General features: G+C 42.0%; 1 protein-coding gene across 5 annotated transcripts in view; it reads right to left on the reverse strand.

The window, feature by feature from the left end:
• Nucleotides 1-20,915, reverse strand: part of LOC126482387 (tyrosine-protein kinase Abl) — a 456,124-nt gene that overhangs the window by 414,824 nt on the left and 20,385 nt on the right. The window lies entirely within an intron of this gene.

The following is a 20,915-nucleotide window of genomic DNA, read 5'->3' on the forward strand; positions in this document are numbered from 1 at the left end:
AAATTTATTAAATGAACAAAACGAATTAAATTTACATGGGTTCTTCCAGTTATTTCCTGAAGTGTTGTGGATAAGCAACCAAAATATAATACCTGCCGTATTATCCTAACAGAAGTATTTTTGAAACGTTAGTTTTGAATGCATTTTTATATAGACATTTTTAAATATGTATTTTTGTAACGTATTTTGAAAGATATTCTAATTTTTAAAGAAGTACTCATTTTTTGAAAGATAAGTAGATGTGTACAGATATGAGACGTCTATACAAACACCCGTAAGAGAGGCGATTAAAGTGTAAATTTTGTTTCCTGCAGTTGTAAATTATCCTAGGATGGACGTTACAAGTACTTTTGTACAGTCAGTGCGACTTGAAGCTGTTTTCAAATACTTAGTTGTAACAGTCACTTCCCCTGCAGGAAGAAATGTATCTGAGACAACTTTGATCCGTCAAAGATTATGCACAGAAACAGTGGGACTTACACAACAAGACTTACCACGAATATGTTAACACTATCGAGCTTACAAATTGCTGTATTGAACACTGGTGATAGACTATTGCCCCGAAAGTAGTTAGCTCTATTTATTACCAGCTGCACAGCAAGCATAACTACATTAATTTATTACCACTTCAAACTAATCGGACACTTCAACGTCATCCTGTTTTTCAGTAGTGATGTGTGTGTTTACGATGCGCTGGCACAAACCATCGAAGATACCCTACGTAACAACCTCGTTTATGGTCATATCTTACTCTTATCGGACAGGAACTTTATTTGAGCAACCGCCTCATGAGACATGAATAAAGCTCAGAACATTGGCTGTACGATATTTAGTAGGGCAAGACAGTGCGTAATAAAAGCGTTAAGTTGTCTTCAGGAAAGCCAAATGCAGCAGAGAAATGATGTTAAAACGTGGTGTCCAAATACAAATATTCTGCGCACATATTAGAACGAAAAAAATGATTTAAATGACTTTGAATCAAATCCTTTATCATTTCAGTGTCCTGCGCAAGCATTGGCCATCCTTCATGGGCAAATTAACGTAAATAGTTCGTCACAATGTTTCTTCGGAACTATAGACCCTACGGTTGTGGGAACACGATGGATGAAAAAAAAAAGCAGTGGCATGAACAGTTCAGAAAAAGGTAACAGACTCATACACGGCCAACCGATTGCGGCTCATGTTTGACACATGTCGCTTGTATACCACCCCTTTATGCCGCCGTTTTCGAGAAAACTATCCCTGAAGTTCATTATGCGCTCTCGACTCTAAATTGATGGGATCAATGGATAATTGAATACTGAGCACTTGTCACAATCATATACATTTGCAAACGCATATTTTCCGAGAAATTAAGAAAAGAAACTTTTGCGACTTCCACTTATGTATCCGTAAGATAATCGTCCTTCAAAGAAAGCGGCACCGGCCGAGCGGAGGACCTGTGTTCGATTCCTTTAGTTGACTTTCGAAATTGGTGTGTTTAGGACGCTTAATAAAGTAAGGAATAACAAGATGGTAAGTACATAAATTTTTGGAACAACTTGGATTACTGAAGAACTAAAATTTTAATCCAGGTATTTGTACAATCGCTCTTTTACTCTGTTAGATATCCTCACATCCGCTCGAACAAGGCTTCACAGTTGTACTTCGCTTCTGGAAAATGACGGTGTTACTGAAATTTTGACTTCTTAAAACGTTATTTTAAAGCTTTGATCATACAAAAAAAATGGCTCTGAGCACTATGGGACTTAACATCTCTGGTCATCAGTCCCCTAGAACTTAGAACTACTTAAACCTAACTAACCTAAGGACATCACACACATCCATGCCCGAGGCAGGATTCGAACCTGCGACTTTGATCATACACTTGTTATAAAACTCTCCAATTGCAGCAGAGGTTCGAGCATGTTAAATCTCAAAAATCTAGGGGTTTTCCCCCCTCAGGGGTACCTGTACGACGTGACGGTGCGTACTCTCACAAAAGAAGTTATACAGGGTGTTACAAAAAGGTACAGCCAAACTTTCAGGAAACATTCCTCACACACAAAGAAAGAAAACATGTTATGTGGACATGTGTCCGGAAACGCTTACTTTCCATGTTAGAGCTCATTTTATTACTTCTCTTCAAATCACATTAATCATGGAATGGAAACACACAGCAACAGAACGTACCAGCGTGACTTCAAACATTTTGTTACAGGAAGTGTTCAAAATGTCCTCCGTTAGCGAGGATACATGCATCCACCCTCCGTCGCATGGAATCCCTGATGCGCTGATGCAGCCCTGGAGAATGGTGTATTGTATCACAGCCGTCCACAATACGAGCACGAATAGTCTCTACACTTGGTACCGGGGTTGCGTAGACAAGAGCTTTCAAATGGCCCCATAAATGAAAGTCAAGAGGGTTGAGGTCAGGAGAGCGTGGAGGCCATGGAATTGGTCCGCCTCTACCAATCCATCGGTCACCGAATCTGTTGTTGAGAAGCGTACGAACACTTCGACTGAAATGTGCAGGAGCTCCATCGTGCATGAACCACCTGTTGTGTCGTACTTGTAAAGGTACATGTTCTAGCAGCACAGGTAGAGTATCCCGTGTGAAATCATGATAACGTGCTCCATTGAGCGTAGGTGGAAGAACATGGGGCCCAATCAAGACATCACCAACAATGCCTGCCCAAACGTACTGTAGAGCAATGAGTCGCATGTCAACACAAGCACCGAAGTCAACATTACCTTCCTTCAATTGGGCCAACTGGCGGTGAATCGAGGAAGTACAGTACATACTGACGAAACTAAAATGAGCTCTAACATGGAAATTAAGCGTTTCCGAACCCATGTCAACATAACATCTTTTCTTTATTTGTGTGTGAGGAATGTTTCCTGAAAGTTTGGCCGTACCTTTTTGTAACACCCTGTATAAAATCACTAATCCAGCAGCTACAGTCAAGGTTATTATTGCCAATCATATTTTTATAATTACAAAAAAAGGAAACGTCCTTTTCGATAACCGAAATCAATCATTTCCACCATAGTTATCGCTTTTCTACACAGAGACTCGGATGGCCAGACGGTAATATTTTCTACAGTCGTGTCATAAAGCAAGGGGCGGCAGTCGTTCGTGGGATGAGACATTCTAATGCACCCGGAGGGGGAAAAAAAGAGAGCCTTGGACAATGGATCCCCGAGGCTGAAGTGTCCGGGGTTGGCGTCCGCATACGGGCAGGGAGCTTTCCCTCCAGAGAACCCCAGTTCGATTCTGTCTGTTGGATAAATGAACACCGGAAAGCTGGTTCTTACAGAGCGAAACATATTGCCAGCTCACTGAGATTACTTCACCGGAGGCGACAATAATTTGTCACTGTAAAGCCTTTTTCTAAAAATAAACCACCTTCTGCGCCTTCTATAATAAGGTCGTTTGTGCCTATGGATACTGAAACAACTCAACGAAACATTCAAAATTACGAAAGAAACGACAAAGACGAATAAGACTTGACGAATCACTTAATATCATACACGGGACTGTCTCGCCCTCCAACATTTACAGAACACATACATATCTCAACTCTAACATATAAACGCTTTCTGTAGAAGTGCACATGCAATGTAACTTTTTAATTTTTTTTACGTGGTTTACTGTAGACATAATTCAGATCTGTAATCTGAGTGTCAACGACGTTTCGCTTAGGTACACACTCACTGCATAAAACGCATGATATTTCACAGTAAAACAGAGAAGGAAACCGATTACCGCACAATAATTATAATTTACACATAGTAGCTAGCCGTCCTAGAGAAATTCTGATTCGATACACGATACCAGTGTCGGCTGACTTTCAATACCAATCGGAACTTCATATATTCCTGGCATAGTCAGTCTGAGGGCGATCTACAATGTATGATAACTGAAGAAAACTTCACAAGCCAATATTGCTAATAAAAAGCATTTTATTGGATTACCGGTTTCGACAAAGCTATCTTATCGGATCTTATGCTTTAAAATTTTTACAACATATAGTCCATCAGTTTTGCAAGTCGCTTCACATCATGAAGATTACTACACATCGGCTTTTCAAGTATAAAAGTATTATATAGAAACATACAGGCAACTATATTGAGCCCAATCACTCATGTTTACCACCAGCTGGCAACTGCTATGTTTATGTTTGTACATAATACTTTTATGTGTGACATGCGGATGTGTAGTTATCTTCATGGTAGTGGTAACTGCATATGCAATGTAAAACGACTTGCAACACTGATGAGCAATATGCTGTAAAATTTTTAAAGCATAAGATCCGATTACGACAGTGTAGCTATGTCGAAACCGGTCAGCCAATAAATTGCTTTTTTTAGCGATCGTGACTCGTGAAGCTTTCTTCAATTATCACAATCCGAACTTCGCCATGAAGCCAAAGAAGGTAGGTGCCGCTTACAAAAAGTGAGCGTATTAACCGAAAAGTACAGATGACACAAGGATAATAACAATAAAATAACAGTTGGAAAGTAGGAGCTCCGCCTTCTGACATGAATAATGACTTTTATAGAGTTGCACGATGCAACTAGAGTTCTGAAAGTTCTTCAGATTCACAGACCGTTTTTCGTCACTTCTGTTGAACAACGGCGGATAAGCTGTCAGGGCTAGAAATGCAAAAAATAAAATTTATAAGAGTAGTTTTCCTTCCATATTCTACGAAAGTAACAAAGCCACAACTGCAACACACAGCATGACAGGTAAAATTAAAAAATAAAAGTTATAAAGTAGCTCTTGTTTTAAATTTTATTGAACATTTGCTTTCTCTGACCCGGCAATCTGGCTCACATGCCTTGTCGTTCGTATACTCTAAGTTACTTCCTGTTCTGTTGTGAACTACAGGCGTGGTAAATCGTTAGAGAGCATCAATAAACAGATTGTGCTTAATGTCCTTTTTGGTTTTGAGGGGGTGTGGTATAAATCCCGGCATTCGCCTTACAAGTAAGGGAAGCCCACTAAAACCAAAACTGTGATTATGTTGTGGACATGAGGTTTGACTGTTTTCCGTTTTTTTTGTTTTTGTTTTCTTGTAAAAGGTGGTTGATGTTGCTGGCAAGACCTGTTTGCAGTTCTATAGTTGTAGTCTTCGCCTGCTTCCGTTATAAATTGGGCTATTATGTGTGACGAGTAACTTGAAAATTGAAAATAATGGTTTTATCTTTTAAGTGGGTCCTTTGTCAGTGTATTGGTACTTTATTCAGTCCGCTTTTACTAGCAAGTTTCGTGATTCGGTATTTTAAAGGTTTTATATTGTCTGTTTCATATGTGACATTGTTTGGCGTATATGTACTAGATATTGTTGTTAGTCCTCTCAGATTTTTAGAGACGCAAAATAATGTTTTTGTTTGGTTTGTTATTAGCCATCCCGACAGGCGCTGCTTATTCGATCATTGGTCTAATGAATGCATTGTATGTATGGACTAATATTTCGCATGAAGCAACGTTAATGCGTCCTATAATCAGTTTTGATCTTGCTGATGTCATCTACGTGAAATTTCCATGACTGTGTAGTATTCAGAGAGAGGCAAGAGATATTTAGCTTTCGTTTTTGGTGTTAATTCATGTCCAAATTAGTGTAACTTTAGGCGACTCTGCCGATGCTTTTTATTTCTTGCCTTTTTTTTGCGCATTAGATTTTATGAGTCATAGACTGAGCCGGTTTTAAAGTATGCTGATGTATTGCATGTTAATACTGTTTTATGCTTTTTGTTTCCTCTTCATGGCACCAATATACAGTGTCGCATGTGTATAACCTTTGTTCCAGTGCGTTGGGTGAGATATTGGCAATGTTTATACTACAGGAACGGAAAAATGTTCCTGCTGGAGCACAACAGAAGTCGAAATTGTTTCTCTTTAAGAGATTCTGACAAAGGGGGCGGGGTGGGGGAGGGTGGGCAGCTGCCTCAATCCTCATTTCGCCTCCCTCTCCAAAAATTTTCGCATGTGAATATATTCGCGTTCTTTTAAGAAAGAACTTTCTAAATCCTTTCACCCACTCTCTACGCAGTTGAGCCTTCATATTCAGCATCTCCCTCTAATTGCCATTATAAATATTTGTCTCGTTCCCACTGCCACTGTCCCCTGTCCCCCCCCCCCCCCCCCCCGTTTACACTGTCTCCTTTCGCCTTTCTTTCCCACTGCCACTGTTTATACCATATCCCAGCAGCTCAAAAATTCTGGGATGCGGGAGCAGCCAACCAATTTTCCCCCCACACTGAGGGGCAAGCTTTTGAGGAGAGCATGTAACGGCTTTTTGACAGCCTTCCTAAACGAATCAGTGCATGTGTTTCAAACTTCGGCCCAAATGGCGCCTTCCCTTATACCTCGATATTGAAGTATGCCGGTCTGGGAGGGTCCAGGCCCCAACCCCTCAAGCCTATGCATGGGCTCCACTAACATGTATTTTATTTCCTCTTTCTGCCCTCTCTTCTGGCCCCACTACGTTTATCTTCATCAATTTCTCTTTTCTTTTACTGTCAATCCTCACTGGCCATCAATATCTCCCTATATCTCTATTTGGCACCCACTGCTACGGCTTTCATTATATATATATATATATATATATATATATATATATATATCCCCTAACACCCTCCTCCTCTTCCTTTCTCATCCACCGCCAGTGTCTCCCTGCTACTCTCTTACAGCAAAACAATGCGGCAATATGTTCAAATATCAAATTTTTTTGGTGGGGAATGTGGACTGAGGCAGCTAGTTCTCCACTTTTCTATTAGAGTTTTAAAGAGAAACGTATTCGCTCCGACAGGAGCATTTTTCCGCTGGTTGCCGTTATTCCCCGTTACAGCAAGGTGTACGGCTGATATAAAACGAAGTCTACAGTTAAGTAACGTTTTGACAGTTTACTTATACTCGATATGTTTGTATACTCTGATACAAGTACGAAAAATATAAGGTTAAGACAAAATCGTTTGATTTATATGCTTTTCTTGAAACTTCGATCATCGATCGCAGTTAGTCGAAAACGCCTGGATTATGATTCATATCTTAAAAGAGTAAAAACGTTATGAGAAATATTTTACAGAATTTGCTGCCTTTCCACAGTTTTACATAATTTTTGGCAGTGATTTTAAGTTCCTTTCAGGATTGTGAAGATCCTTTTTTGCCCACTTTGCAGCAGTACCACTTTGAGCGTATTTGTACAGAGGTGAAGTTCCCTTTATACAGCGACGAGCGTTCAAGTTTTAGTGGTAAAAAATGGCCACTAAAAACATCGTTTGGAGACCTCAGAACGTTTGCTATGACCCCAGAACCCTTGTCACGCGTTCACTACGTCAGTTAAAACTACATTTACGCCCCAGACCGGATATTATGTGCATAAGTACTCTAGCTTTGAACCTAGGGATCTCCGTAACTGATGATACCGGGGCAAAGGTAACTAATAATGATAACGGACAACGTATCCAGATTCCCAGAGATCATCTTAAGAATATATGGCAAAAATTACGACGGTTTGCCATGAACAGTAATTATATGAAAGTGGCCATCCCTACAACTGGAACTATTCGTACACAATTCTCAGGAACCACCCATGAACAAATGGTGCTTTTACAAGCCGCCTGAGGTCCGCCCTACACTATACCTTAGGCCAGTGGTTCCCAACAGGTGGTCCGCGGACCCCAGGGGCCCGCGAGCTGCGCCAGAGGGGTCCGCAAGATGCTATTAGAATAAAAAACATTAAATATATTTCGTATGATAAGATTTTTTTGTTTTGGCTGCTCAATATTTTTTCAATAATGAATATGTCAATGTTTTTTCTAAGTACAAAAAATAGAAAATGTATAAAGAGAACTTAATTTGGCTTTTTTAGGTACTTGATACTGTGATACGACAAGGTACCAATCATGCTCGATGAGGGGGCCCTCGAGAAAATTTTGTTGGGAACCTCTGCCTTAGGCAAAAGAACCAACTGATTTGCTCAATTTGTCTGGCCTGGAGGAAGTGCGCAATGTTTCAGTTTTGACCCTCTACTGTAGGATAGCTAGGGTACGCTAGTTGTTTGTTACTATAAGTGAGGGTATGCAAATGGTCGCTAGGCCAACAGCTATTCGATAACACTTGATCCCTTATCTCTGTAACAATTAGAACACGGCATTTGACTCCTGAAAAATTGTATTTTTGCGCGTGGTTTTTTGGAACATGTTGGTACCGTGTACTGTCATGCACGGATCGATAGTGAAATGTGTAAGTAAATCGACGTGCGAGCTGAGAGCAAACATACCACAAAGTGCGCGACTGCATTCGTCAGGGCGTCATTTGCATCCCACGGAAGAGGATTCCGATGACGTAACAACACATGCGGAAGAATACTTTTCACAATGTTCACTTTCATGTTAAAATTACGACGAACAGAGTACGGAACTGGAAAATGTAGCGCTGCATTGGGTGTCAGGTTGCGCTCTTCCACGCGGCTGCCGAGCACCACGCACGCAGTATGGGGTCACAGCGTAAAATACGGGGCGGGCCGCGGGAGCGCGAATGGCAGTGAGTCCGGCGCGCCCTATTGATCGCAGTCTCAATTAACACAGCTGGCGGCCGGCGGGAACACCTCGAGGAACCGGAAGAGACCCGGCCGCGCGCGTATTTTGGGCCGGCGCATCTCTCTGCCTGCATCTGCTCTGTGGGACGCGAAGCGGTGGCAGCTAGTAGGGCGAAGTACAGCGCTGCGGTTACTAGCAAAGGTTCTTATGTTAGGAACAACGGAGCTCTGAGTACATACTGACCAGTGTGTGAATGGCGAATCTCAGTAAGTACGTAATGCGAGGAAACGAACCTGGTAGAAATCTAATACATAAAAATTAATATTTGTTTGTTCGTCTTCTAAGCGTTCCTATGCCTTCCATACGATTACTATTAAACCTAGGTGAGCTGCTGCGTGCGCGCCCGCAGATATTTCTGTGGCGGTAACATCATCCATAGGGCGGGGCAAAAAGGGGGGTGACAAGATCAGCTCAAGAACGTCTGGAGCAATTTCGATAAAATTTTGTACGTACATGACTTATTATAGTTCTAATTATTTGTATAAAAATACTGTGGGGTAATATACCTCAACCCCCGCTAGGGGTAGAGTGAAAAGACGTGCCATGTATGGGCGGTAGTCAAATGAAAACCGGATACTCGCCCCCAACGGGGCCATGGAATGGTTCCATTCAAAAGTATTTACCACAAAGATATTTATTCCATTGAGAGACGAGAAAATCAGTTCCTGTTTCGTAGAACGCAGTAGGCCGTAGACGACTCCACAACCGCGCACACTCTTGTACTTCCTCGCCGACTAAAACCGACATCCTTGTATGTCTTTCTTCAGGTCACCAAAGTTATGAAAATAACAAGATAAAGGATCCGGGCTGTGCAGACTGAAGAGATTCGCTGAAGCGTAGCCTTAGTTCGATTGCCAGTATGGGGGCGAGGGATATCGTCCAACAGAATGATTCCGTCCGACAACATTCCTAGGCATTTTGACTTCATGGCACGCCGCAAAAAATTCTGCTATCTTCATAGCGCTGCGCACTGAGAGTGGTTCGACGCTCGACGAGCAGAGAACCCCTGCAGTCGGAGGAGGAAGAGGTCATCATGGTCCTACTAGGACTTGCGTGAACAGCTTTGGACGTCTTTGGCGTGGGAAATGTGCGATGTTTCCACTGTTTGTCCTCGGGCTCCAAATGGTGGCACCACGAAAGGTGGTCGACTGCAGGGGCCCTCAGCTCGTCAAGTTCCTCGAGAGTGGAACCACGATCAACGTGCAGCACTATGTAGACACTCAGCAGAAACTGCGACGCATCATAAAGTTTAAACGCCCAGGAGTGCTGTCGGATGGAATCATCCTGTTGCACGATAGCAAACGCCCCACATTGCCAATCGGGCGATGGCTAAGCTACAGCGATTTGGTTGGGAAACACTGCAGCATCCTCCGTGCAGTCCTGATCTTTAAGTGCGTGATTTTCAAACCCTTGGCGACCTCAAGGAAGACATGCGTCGACGTCGGTTGCAGTCGAACGAGGAAGTACAAGAGTGGGTGCGGCTGTGGAGCCGTCAGCAGCCGACCGCGTTCAAAGAACCAGGAACTTTTGCATGGAACCATTCCAAGGTGCCGCTGTAGCGGGTGTTCGGTTTCCATTTGACTGCCTCTTATAAAAACGTTCGATAAATTTTTATTTAAGAATGTAAATGTATAGTTATAGTGGCCGCTAGACTTATTGGTTACAGTCGCGATGACCTTTTTCTTCCCTAGGGTTGGGGGAGAGAGCGCAAAGATAGTAACGTATCAGCGTATCTCTGTAACACCTGAAGGAATTTCTACCAAAACTGGCACAAGCACTACTACCTTCGTGCAAAAATTTACTGTAATACACCTCCAGCACCTCAATGGCGGAAGGTTTGAGGTGAAAACGGGTTACAAGAAAGCATAATTGAGGAGAACTTTGAGCTATTTCCATTAAATTTGGCATACACGAGAGTCGCCTCATAAGCGGGACAACCAAAAAATGTATTAATTTTTGCAGAAGACGGAAAGACCAGATGTATTGTGTATCCGAAAGCAGGCGAATTAACTTTTTCAAATTTTATTTAACGCACAAAAATCATCCCTTTCCACCAGAAGATTCACAACATGCATTTAATTTATTTTGTACATTAAATGTTTGTATTTTGTGTACATGTACGCCAGGCACAGCCAGTCAATAAATAAGAATAAAATGTAAGACTGGGACTCAGACCTTTCGCGGACAATATTGTTACGCCTGAGCTATCTGTGCGTGACGCGTGACTCACGACCATCCCACACAGCTTCTGCATTCTCTCCTACCTATATACCTTACAGGACTAGAAATCCTGAAGAAATGGCATTTCTCCATAAATAGCCTTCTTCCTGGAGTGGTACAGCTGCAAAGTATGCCCCGAGCTTCGGTGAAGTTGGGAAAGTTCGTATGGAAGTCAAAGTTTTAAGTATCACATCTAAAAATTAAGTTAGGTAATTAATTTGTTTGTTTGCAGGCACTTCTCAGTAGTCCTGTTACGCAGTGAAATTCCTACGCCACAGTAACGTAGTTTGCCGCCAGGGGGACAAAAACATGAGTTGGCTTCTCCACTCTGTTTTGTTTCCTTTCGAAGCGTGCTATGGTACTACCGGGAGGGGGAATATCAACGTGTACCGCGACTGCAAAAATGTATTTGCAAACAAATAGAAAGTTAATTACATATACTTTATTATTCCGAGGTGATATAAAAAGTTTCCATCCCCTTCTCCTGAATGGTACAATATGTTTCCTGCGTTCGTTGTTACACAGGAGTCCAGGATGCTGTGGAACGGTTACAGACTAACAAAAATGAGAGAGAGAGAGAGAGACAAGGCAGACAACAACCGACCGCTGGAATAAGGAACTGAAGGAATTCACAAGCTTCAACTGGCAGGGGACAGCAGGAGACAGAGAGACAAGGCAATAGCAACTGAAATTGTATTTCTTAGAGTAAGATAAAAAAGGTACATCTTCGGGTAAAGGTTGAATTAGCTGAACAATTAAATAATTAAACTTTGTCATTACGCCCAACCGGGGTAAAGCTGTGAGGGCATGTCTGGATACGAGTATTTAAAAAAAGCAATTCCAAGTGTAATTGTACTAATTTTTTCCAAAACAAAAAGTCAGTGATCTTCGAGATCCACGAAATTACAATGCTTCACTGCTGGTCGTTTGGAAATTTGGGGTAGGCCACAACTCGCGCTAGGTGAGTCGGGAATTCTGCACTTTCGTCGCTCGCAGCATTATATCTCGGCTGTTGATAAAATTTCAAGAGCGGAACTCAGCGGCTCTCCTAACAAGTTCAACCAGGTGCTACAACCCTGCGTCGGGATCGTTACCTTCCTTTACGTGCCCGAAGACCTACAGCCAGTGCATGACTTGTGCTGTTTTCATACAGACTTGGCTATATTTGATTGAAGCCAATAAATTACACTTGCTTTTGTGAAAGCTGGTGAGCGATGTTTTTGTCTTTTTTCTATTTACATCAAACTGTGTTTTTTTGTTGTTGACATGAACAGAGGAAGTTGCTAGAGGCCAGCTGGAGGAGCTGTTAAAACTGTTAGCCTTGTGCATTTTCCCAGTCCAGGGGCCGGATCAGGGAGTTTTCCTAAAAGTAACAGGATAGCTACAGGGGTTCCAGGAATAGTTTTCGAGTAGTGAGAGGTTTAACTATGTCTCACAGGTCAAAGTGAACGAGAGGAGCCCTCATTGGACTGATTTTATAGGTGTAGTGGCGCAAAGAATAAATTCGGGTCCGACTATAAATATTTCCGACTAAAACTGCGGAGCCATATGTCGCGCAATTTATCTCGCGCACTGCACACAGTTGGAGTACGCGACTCTTGGCCGCGTTTGCAAGCGGGACTTGGCGCAACACTAGGGAAGTTCCGAAGCACGGACGATAGGAGATTTTCGATACAATACAGGGAGCCGTTGTGCAACCTGTATTGGGACAATATGGTGTCACACGCCATATTGAGGTTCCGTATGCCACCGACGGATGGACACCCTACAACCACAACCCTTGTTCGGTGTTTCGACGTACATAGTATCGCGAGTTAATATCACGAGTTACAAATTTACGAAAGCACCTTTTACTTGCAGTGTACGTGTCATCCTCGTGGCTCGTGTTTCGCGGATCTCTAAGATTCCTGAACTTATGTAGATTTCGCGGTTTAGACAACGCCACAAACAATTTGGTGGAGAAAGATCTGGCGTCGTCCCCGGCCACTTAAGAAAATCGCAGAACGTGCAACCACCTAATGTGGAGAAGAACTTGCTACTTCCATTCCCTGTCCCATCTAAAAATGTGACTGGCGCCGCACCTCTGATCGTTGTGTGTTTCATTCAACCGATTTTCAGCAGCATTTTACTGTTCAATATCCCAAATACACCACTTCATATCAATTCGCTAAAGCTCTCGCGGCCACCTGTTGGCGTATTATCGTTTTTCCTAACTTTTCGACAGTATGTATGGCTGACGATAGTCATAAAATGCGTTAAACAAATGTCAGCTAAATATCGCGAGACATAGTGCAAGAGACAACCGGCAAATGCATCTTCTAATGATTATGTCCGATTTCCCTGTATAGTGTCTTTTTTTTATTTTTTATTTTTTTTTTAGTATGGGAATACTGCCATTACCATTACGTCGCATAAATCGTCCTGGTTAATAGCGCTATAGGTATTCAACGAAACTTACTTTCGGTATGCTTCACATACGCACTTAGTGAAACATATCGATTTTTGCTTCGTTGCATCACAGAAAACATGCATGAGTGTAGTTTAACTTTTCAGAAAATGTGCAACTCGTCGTACTGTTAGTAATTATCTTCATAATTTTTACAAGTCGTATTCGATGTAAGTGTGGTTTGGTGGTACAGTGTGTCCTGGGGTTTAATCACTATTTCGTCCAACGATTCTTTCCTATTATTTATCGCTTCTTCACATCCGGCAATATTTGTTAATGTGAAAAATGAGAAACAGCACTGCATTACGTTGAACTGTAGGTCTCCTTATAAATTGCTCGGTAAATCAGTTCCAAATTCGGAGAAAGGGATGGGCATACCAGCTTCAAAAGCAGGTAATGGAGTGCAATGTTGAAAGTGACCTTCGGGTTGAGAACTGTTTTACTTGCTTTATCCGATAAACGGACTACATACTGACTAACAAGCAGCCACGGAGTCATTCATCAAGAATTTTAAAATGTTGCCTCCATGTTCCAGTTCAATCCCTACATAAATTTTCCAGTGCTTTCACGGTATCAACCAGATTCTGCAATAAATTAACAGGTACGAATGTCTAAACAAAAAGGAAATCTGAAATAAGAAAAGAGAATCCGAAAGGTTTTTTTTTATCACGGGCACTAACTTTTCTGACGTTTTTGTCTACTTCTAATGATGGCAGGCACTTTTCGGGTTACGGGTCTTTTGAATGTTTTAACAGCTAAGAACATGAACGAAGCGCTCGCTTCTCTAGTTCATGATATTCATGTGTACGTATATCTCTCAACTGCAGCGTCAGGATCCTCATATATCTGCAATCAGCGAATTTTACGGGCCACCTCAGCAGTTTCGTTCATAAATTACTTTGTCGATCTGCTGCTGTAATTCAATTTAGCTTGGTGCAGTGGTTTAAGTCTGCTCGATAAAAGAAAAAAGAAAAGTGGAGGCGAGTTCCCACGAAGCTTGACTCAGTAGTTCCGAAAAACAATGTTAGAATACGAATAATGAAAAACCGAGTTCGGGCCTACATGCAAACGCTTAGCAAAGCCGTTCCTGAGAAAATGCGACGAAGAATACTGTACGGAACTCGCAAATTATCCCTGGATTACGATTCAAGCACTAAATTCATACCAATGCATTGGTTGCCACGAAATCGAGACATCAGTAGTTAATTTCAGTCGCAGTTGCTAGTTTTGATTTTGTCTCTTAACTTTCACCCGAAGATTTACGGGAAAATAAAATTCGAACGAGTAATTAAGAGTTCAACGACCCACAAAGAGGCAGGTCGTCAGAAACAGATTAACCTCAATTAACGTAATGGAAAGGGATAGCTTAACCGCTTCTCGTACCGAAACGTGTAAGGCTCTTAAAATGTATGTCACTATGTATGCACATATAAAACGGGAGGGAGTCAGCTTCCACAGACCTAGTGACCTGAAATAACGAAGTAAATGTGACGAAAGAAATGTTTTGTTTCCATGATACGTAATTGGTGTAATAATGATAATGGCGGGAATCTACAGCTGAATGCCCAACTCACAGCAACATTACACTGGAGAGAAAAAAAAAAAAAAAAACAGCGTTAGTTAAAGGCAGGAAAATCGACATAGAAATAATGACTCCTGTACAAAAAAACTAGGGGTTATTCCTCTTGTCTATTCTTGTACTAGGGCAAGTCAATTATTATCCGCAATTTAGTTATATTTTTCTTTATTTTGGTAGTACTGTCGTTTTACGTTGACGACGAATGCTTTGTTTATTTCTTGTTATATCTTTGCAATTTTCAAGCTGCTAGGTTAGTTTCGTTATCGCTGCCGTGCTGTTAATCATGACTGCACCACTGTCTATTTGCACCAAAGAAGAGCAACGTTCAGCGATCCGTTTCTTTGTGGTCGGAAGGGGCCGAAATTCATCGAAGACTTTCGGTACAGTACGGGAAGAGTGTTTTGCCACAAAGGAGCGTCTATGAATGGACTGAAAAATTCCGAAATGGTCGCACAAGTGTTACGCACGATGAAGGAGCCGGACGACTGTTTATCGCCACACATGAAGAAACCATTGAGCGTTTACGTGAAATGATTCTCTTAGACGATTAACTATTGACGAAGTGGCACATCGTCTGCAAATTAGTCACGGTTCTGCCTACGACATCATCCATAGCAGACTTGGGTTGCATAAAGTTTGTGCAAGATGGGTCCCAAAACAACTCACACAGTTGCATAAACAAACGCGCTTGGACATATGCAAAAAACATCTGGATCGCTATGGTAACGAAGGGGACAACTTCTTAGACAGGATCATTACTGGTGACGAAACATGGATCAATCATTACGAGCAGAGTATGGAATGGAAAGATCCAAATTCGCCGTGCAAAAAAAAAAAAAAAAAAAAAAAAATTTCAAGACCCAACAGGCTGTCGATTTGCCTCGGACGAAGCAGTGAAAGAAGCGGTGCATTCCTGGCTCGCAGCTCAACCGAGGACCTTCTTTTATGAGGGCATCAGGAAGCTTGTGTACAATGATGGACCAAGAGCGTTGAAACACTAGGAGACTATGTCGAAAAATGATGCTCTTGTAAGTTTCCGATTTGATTACAACTAAATTTTATAACTACTTTACGGATAATGACTTACCCTCGTAGTTACTACCTTGTTTAAATGTCCCACTTTCTTAATTTAGTAACAAATACTATGAATACGCATCTACACACACTGCAAGGTGGACCCAAACTTCACGCACCGTATTTTATGAATAACTTACAAAACTATGTCAAGTTACGGCAACGGTCACTGACTTCCATTGTCGTAACGCGAGAGCGGCATTATTCGATGCAATAGACTCTGCAAATTTCCAGCTTGAAGCCAACACGGCTTTCGAATCAACATTCACTTTGTATATTTATTTAGTGGCCGCACTGGCTTGTAACTGCTATCGACATTGGTCAACTAATCCGTTATTCAGTTATTCACTGGTATATTCCGAAGGATGGAATGAATAACATCAGGATTTAACGTAGCGCCGCGAGTTTGCAAAGAGACGCAGCATAAGCTCCGACTGGCTAAAAATAAAGAAAATTGGTCGTGTTTCTTTCAAATAACTATCCGAGCATTCGTCTTAAGTGATTTAAAGAAACCATGGACAGCCGAAATGTAGGTAGCCGGACGGATATTTGAAATACGCTCCTTCGGAAAGCAAGCCCAGCGAGTTAAACGCTGCACCACCTCGCTCAGTATATTTACAAAGACAGTCACACACTGTCTTGAACGAACAGGCGAACTAAGCTATTGCATACGATCTTAACCAGTCATCTACAAGCTAGTATGACAGGGGTCAAACCCGATTAAACATCAAACAGTCAAGGATAGTCGACCACACCACATCTCTATCATCATGTAAGCTACGATTTACGAAGCTTTTCTACACCTTCGGAGAAACAACACTCCGTTACAATATCTGATAAACATACCAATACGAAGTATGGCGGTGCAATAAAAAAAACTTACAGTATGAAATGAATTATGTACAGGTTCAGTATTTCTAAATGGTTTTCACTGTTATTACTTTTATATCACTAAATCTTCACATATTTCATCCCCATACGTTTTACTGAAGTCCATTTCATTACTTTCACGTACAGGGTGATTAAAATTAAAAAAAAGAATCGCTGCTCAGAATGACGTCAAATTTGAACAGAATATTATCGGTGAAGGGAGAAACTATTTGAAAAATAAAAAACCAAAAACGTTCCCATGAGATAGCGCTGTCAGTATCATAAAGTTAATGAGTTCGGCTACAAATGACAGATGAATCGCAATACGACGGCTATGGTGTGGACGTACATTAAAGCAACAGTACTGTGTAATGTTCATAAGCGCACATCATTGGTGTTCAGGAGTTGTGGCACTGTTTGCTAGATAAGCCCATTCGCCACGAAAGGTCGTGCTACACCAGATGGAAAAATCGTTTTTATTTGACCCAAGGCCAAAAACAGCGTGAGAAACAAGCATGAATTCGGTTTTAATCGTCGTGACACCTGCGCAAGACATCTGTACACCGTTTTCATCCCCGAATTGAAATGGAGAAACAGCATGTTCCATGACAGAATTAAAGCGGCATCGGCTGATGAGCGGATTTTCTGTTGCCTACATTTTGCAGTTCTTTACTTTGAAATGTCCTTGGAGACAGAAATGGGTTTCATCTGTCCACAGGATGTTCCACGGCCATTGATTGCCCACTTCCACGAGCAAGAAATTCTAGGGCAAACGTTTGTCTTACTGGCAGGTCAGCATAAAGCAACTCCTGAACGTGGGTAATTTTGTATGGATAGCACTGCAAGACGTTTCGTACCTACCATTCTCACCACATGGCCAACGTGCGGCCAATTCCCCGTGCACTGTATGTTTGCACAACACCTCTCGACTCCTCCTGTAGTGCTTTGACCATATCTGCACATAATCTACTAACGTTGGCCAATTGTTTCCCTCCTCCTTCCACACTGCATTTCAAAAGAACCTGTCTTTTCGAATTGACCAACGCCTTATTTCATACGTTTGAATGTCCAGAACTTCTGCAGAGCTACTGCTGCGCAGTCACCGTTCTTGTATGAAACCTTTATCAACAGCGCATGAGCCTGCATTGACAGTCATGCCGAGCACCGACAACGTTTTGAAACTGGAACATTAATTGTAATCACACTGTGTATCCCTTGCAGCAGGGTAAGATACAGGCCTGAACCGACTCAATTTCACCAGCGGTGAATGAAACTGAATGGATCCCATAAAATGTTTATAGTGCAAAAATCTCTGGAATGGTTTCCACTAATGCAGTAAGGACGTGGCGTAATATAAAGCAGGAAGTGCCTAACTTGTCACCCATGTTTTATCAAATACCACAAAATCCAGTAACTGGGCACTTATTGACCAATGACCACGTAACGCAAGCAAGTTATTCGGAAACAGAAGCGGAACACTTTACAACTCAAGAGTACCACTTGTCTGACAATACATAATGCCCACTGAGCGAGATGCTGGGCCAACAAATCGGAGAGAAGAGGGAGACGCGTCAATGAAACGTGGAGTAGATTCAGGGGTGTGGGAGGGAGGGGGCGAGCAGAGGACCGGTCAGTGAAACAAGTCAATCGAATAGTCAGTGACTTAGGCTTTTCATGTGCTGTCGAACTGCTAGTACCATTGTGGCCTTTAGAACTTTTGTTAGACAACAGGATACTGTACGCGAGGGAATGCTCTGGTGTAGGCGGTCAAAGATAGTTATGCATTCATGTCAACACGTTTGCGATCTCAATCAAGTTTATTAGAACAGTGTTTTCACACGATATCCTGTTAACAGCACTGAAAATCGATGCGGATGGTTGGGTGTTACGAAGACTAATATGATCGTCCGGAACAATGAGTTCCGTATCTCGGCTAGTATTATTATTTCGAGCAACGGTTCGTCTATCTGACGTACACGGAGAGGTTTGTGAATATAAACTGTATACGGAAGTATACGTGAAAGACTCCAGTCTGCGAGTAGTCGGTTCATTTGCGACTATTTTGAGCATTAACTTCCAATAACACTAAATTTTTCACAAAACAAACAGCAACAACATAACCAAGGTGCTTTGTGCAGTTCAAAAAAGTGTAAATTACTAGTTTGGTTCTTGAAAAACACGTATCTTGTTCCCAGAATGATTTCTCACTCTGCTGTGGAGTGAAACGTCCTGGAAGATTAAAACTGTTTGCCTCTGCAGGACTCGAACCTGGGACCTTTGCTTTCGTGGGCAAATGCCCTACCAACTGAGCCTTTTTTTCTAAACTATTTCATTGCACTGAAAAACAACTAATACGAAGTTTTACAAATGCTGATGTATAGCTTAACCATCATCGCTGTATACCTCAAACTGTTTGCATTATGCAAGGAATTAACCAATATATATACATCAAATGCATTTACTCATATGTGCCGCTGTAACTCCGCAGTCCCAAGACGGATATATGGTATGGTACCCCTCCAGTCCCATAAGGGGGAGGTTTGGTTTTGGTTTGGAACTGCAGGGGTTGTGTTCGATGATATGGGTATCAAAAGTGGGCAATGCACCAATGATCTTGTGGGAAATCGGTCAAGTAGCTGGGAATCGAGTAGTGAAGTGGCCCAGGTTGCCCAGAACGTTCCCCCTAGAATGTTGTAGAATGTACTAAGTTGTTCGCGAATGCTCCAGTATCGTGCTGTGGCAGAGATGTGTTCCAGCTGAGAACGATATATACAGGTTGTTGCAGTATTAAGTGGTGAGTGAGGATAGGGTACTAAAAACATTACATAGTAAATACTTCGCCTGTATACTAATATTACAGGTGTTAGGAGTAGCATCTTTTAGGTTGGTTAGTACCTCCAAGTAAATGTGGCAAGAGCAAGCCATTAATGATCATTTTTCCCTGGGCAGCAGGTCACGTGTTGAAGTGTGGGCGCAATACGGTAGTCTATGCTGACAGGTGTAGTCAACTCAGTGGTGCAGACACGACCGTGCAGAAAATATCAGGTAGTAAATTAATGAGACGTGTTTCCGGGATGACTGTTAGACGCAGAGAAAAAACTAACACACTGAAATGGCTACACATTAAGCTACCAATGATCACGATATCTGCACTTACATCCCTAACACCCAACACAGGCGATGATAAGATGCATGTGACAGTCCACTTTTGGAAAAGCAGATCTTATTCAGGTAATAATAAAGTTGCAGACTACAGTACCGTACACTGTGGGTCTACAACAGCGTAACAAAAAAACGTGTTTTTCTGCTTTTATACGTAAATTTGAGAAATTAAACAGCAGAATTGCAAAAAATGCTGCAGGGATTTAGTTTTTCCCAAAGTATGAATTTCGCATGTATTATAAACAATAAACATGTGATATTTATTTGTAATGGGAATAAATTGTTCAAATTTATAGTAGACGAAGCGATTTCTTCAATTTTTATCATTTACACGCCATTTATAATACAGGGAGACAATTACTGAACTATATGAAACGAAATAGTCAAATTCTGAACGGTTTGCGCTAGGATGTTCAAACAGCATGGTTGGCCGAGAGGCATGATGGTTTGGTTTCGCGACGAAGCCCACTTTCTTCTGGATGGAATCGCCAATAAGCCAAATTGGCTCATTTGTGGGACCGAGAAGTCTTTTCACCCTCAAGGGGTGGCTGTGTAGTAGGCAATGTCCAGTCACAGAATAATCAGTGCGATATTCCTTGACGGTACGGTGACTACCGAACGGTACGTGAAGGTTTTGGAAGATACTTTCACCCCATTATCCAAAGTGACCCTGATTTCAACAAGATGCGGTTCATGCAAGACGGTGCTCGACCCCATCGAAACAGGAGAGTGATGTCCTGGGGGAGCACTTTGGGGACCGCATTCTGGCTCAGGGGTACCCAGAGATCACTGGCATGTGCCTCGGTTGGCCGCCATTTTCTGCGGATCTGAACACATGCAACTCCTTTTTTGTAGGCTATATTAAAGACAAGGTGTACAGCAATAACCCCAAAACAATTGTTGAGCTGAAAACAGCCATTCGGGAGGTCATCGAAAGCATCGATATTACGACACTTGGGTCATGCAGAATTTCGC

This window comes from Schistocerca serialis, chromosome 5 (assembly GCF_023864345.2).
Source record: "Schistocerca serialis cubense isolate TAMUIC-IGC-003099 chromosome 5, iqSchSeri2.2, whole genome shotgun sequence".
NCBI lineage: Eukaryota > Metazoa > Arthropoda > Insecta > Orthoptera > Acrididae > Schistocerca > Schistocerca serialis.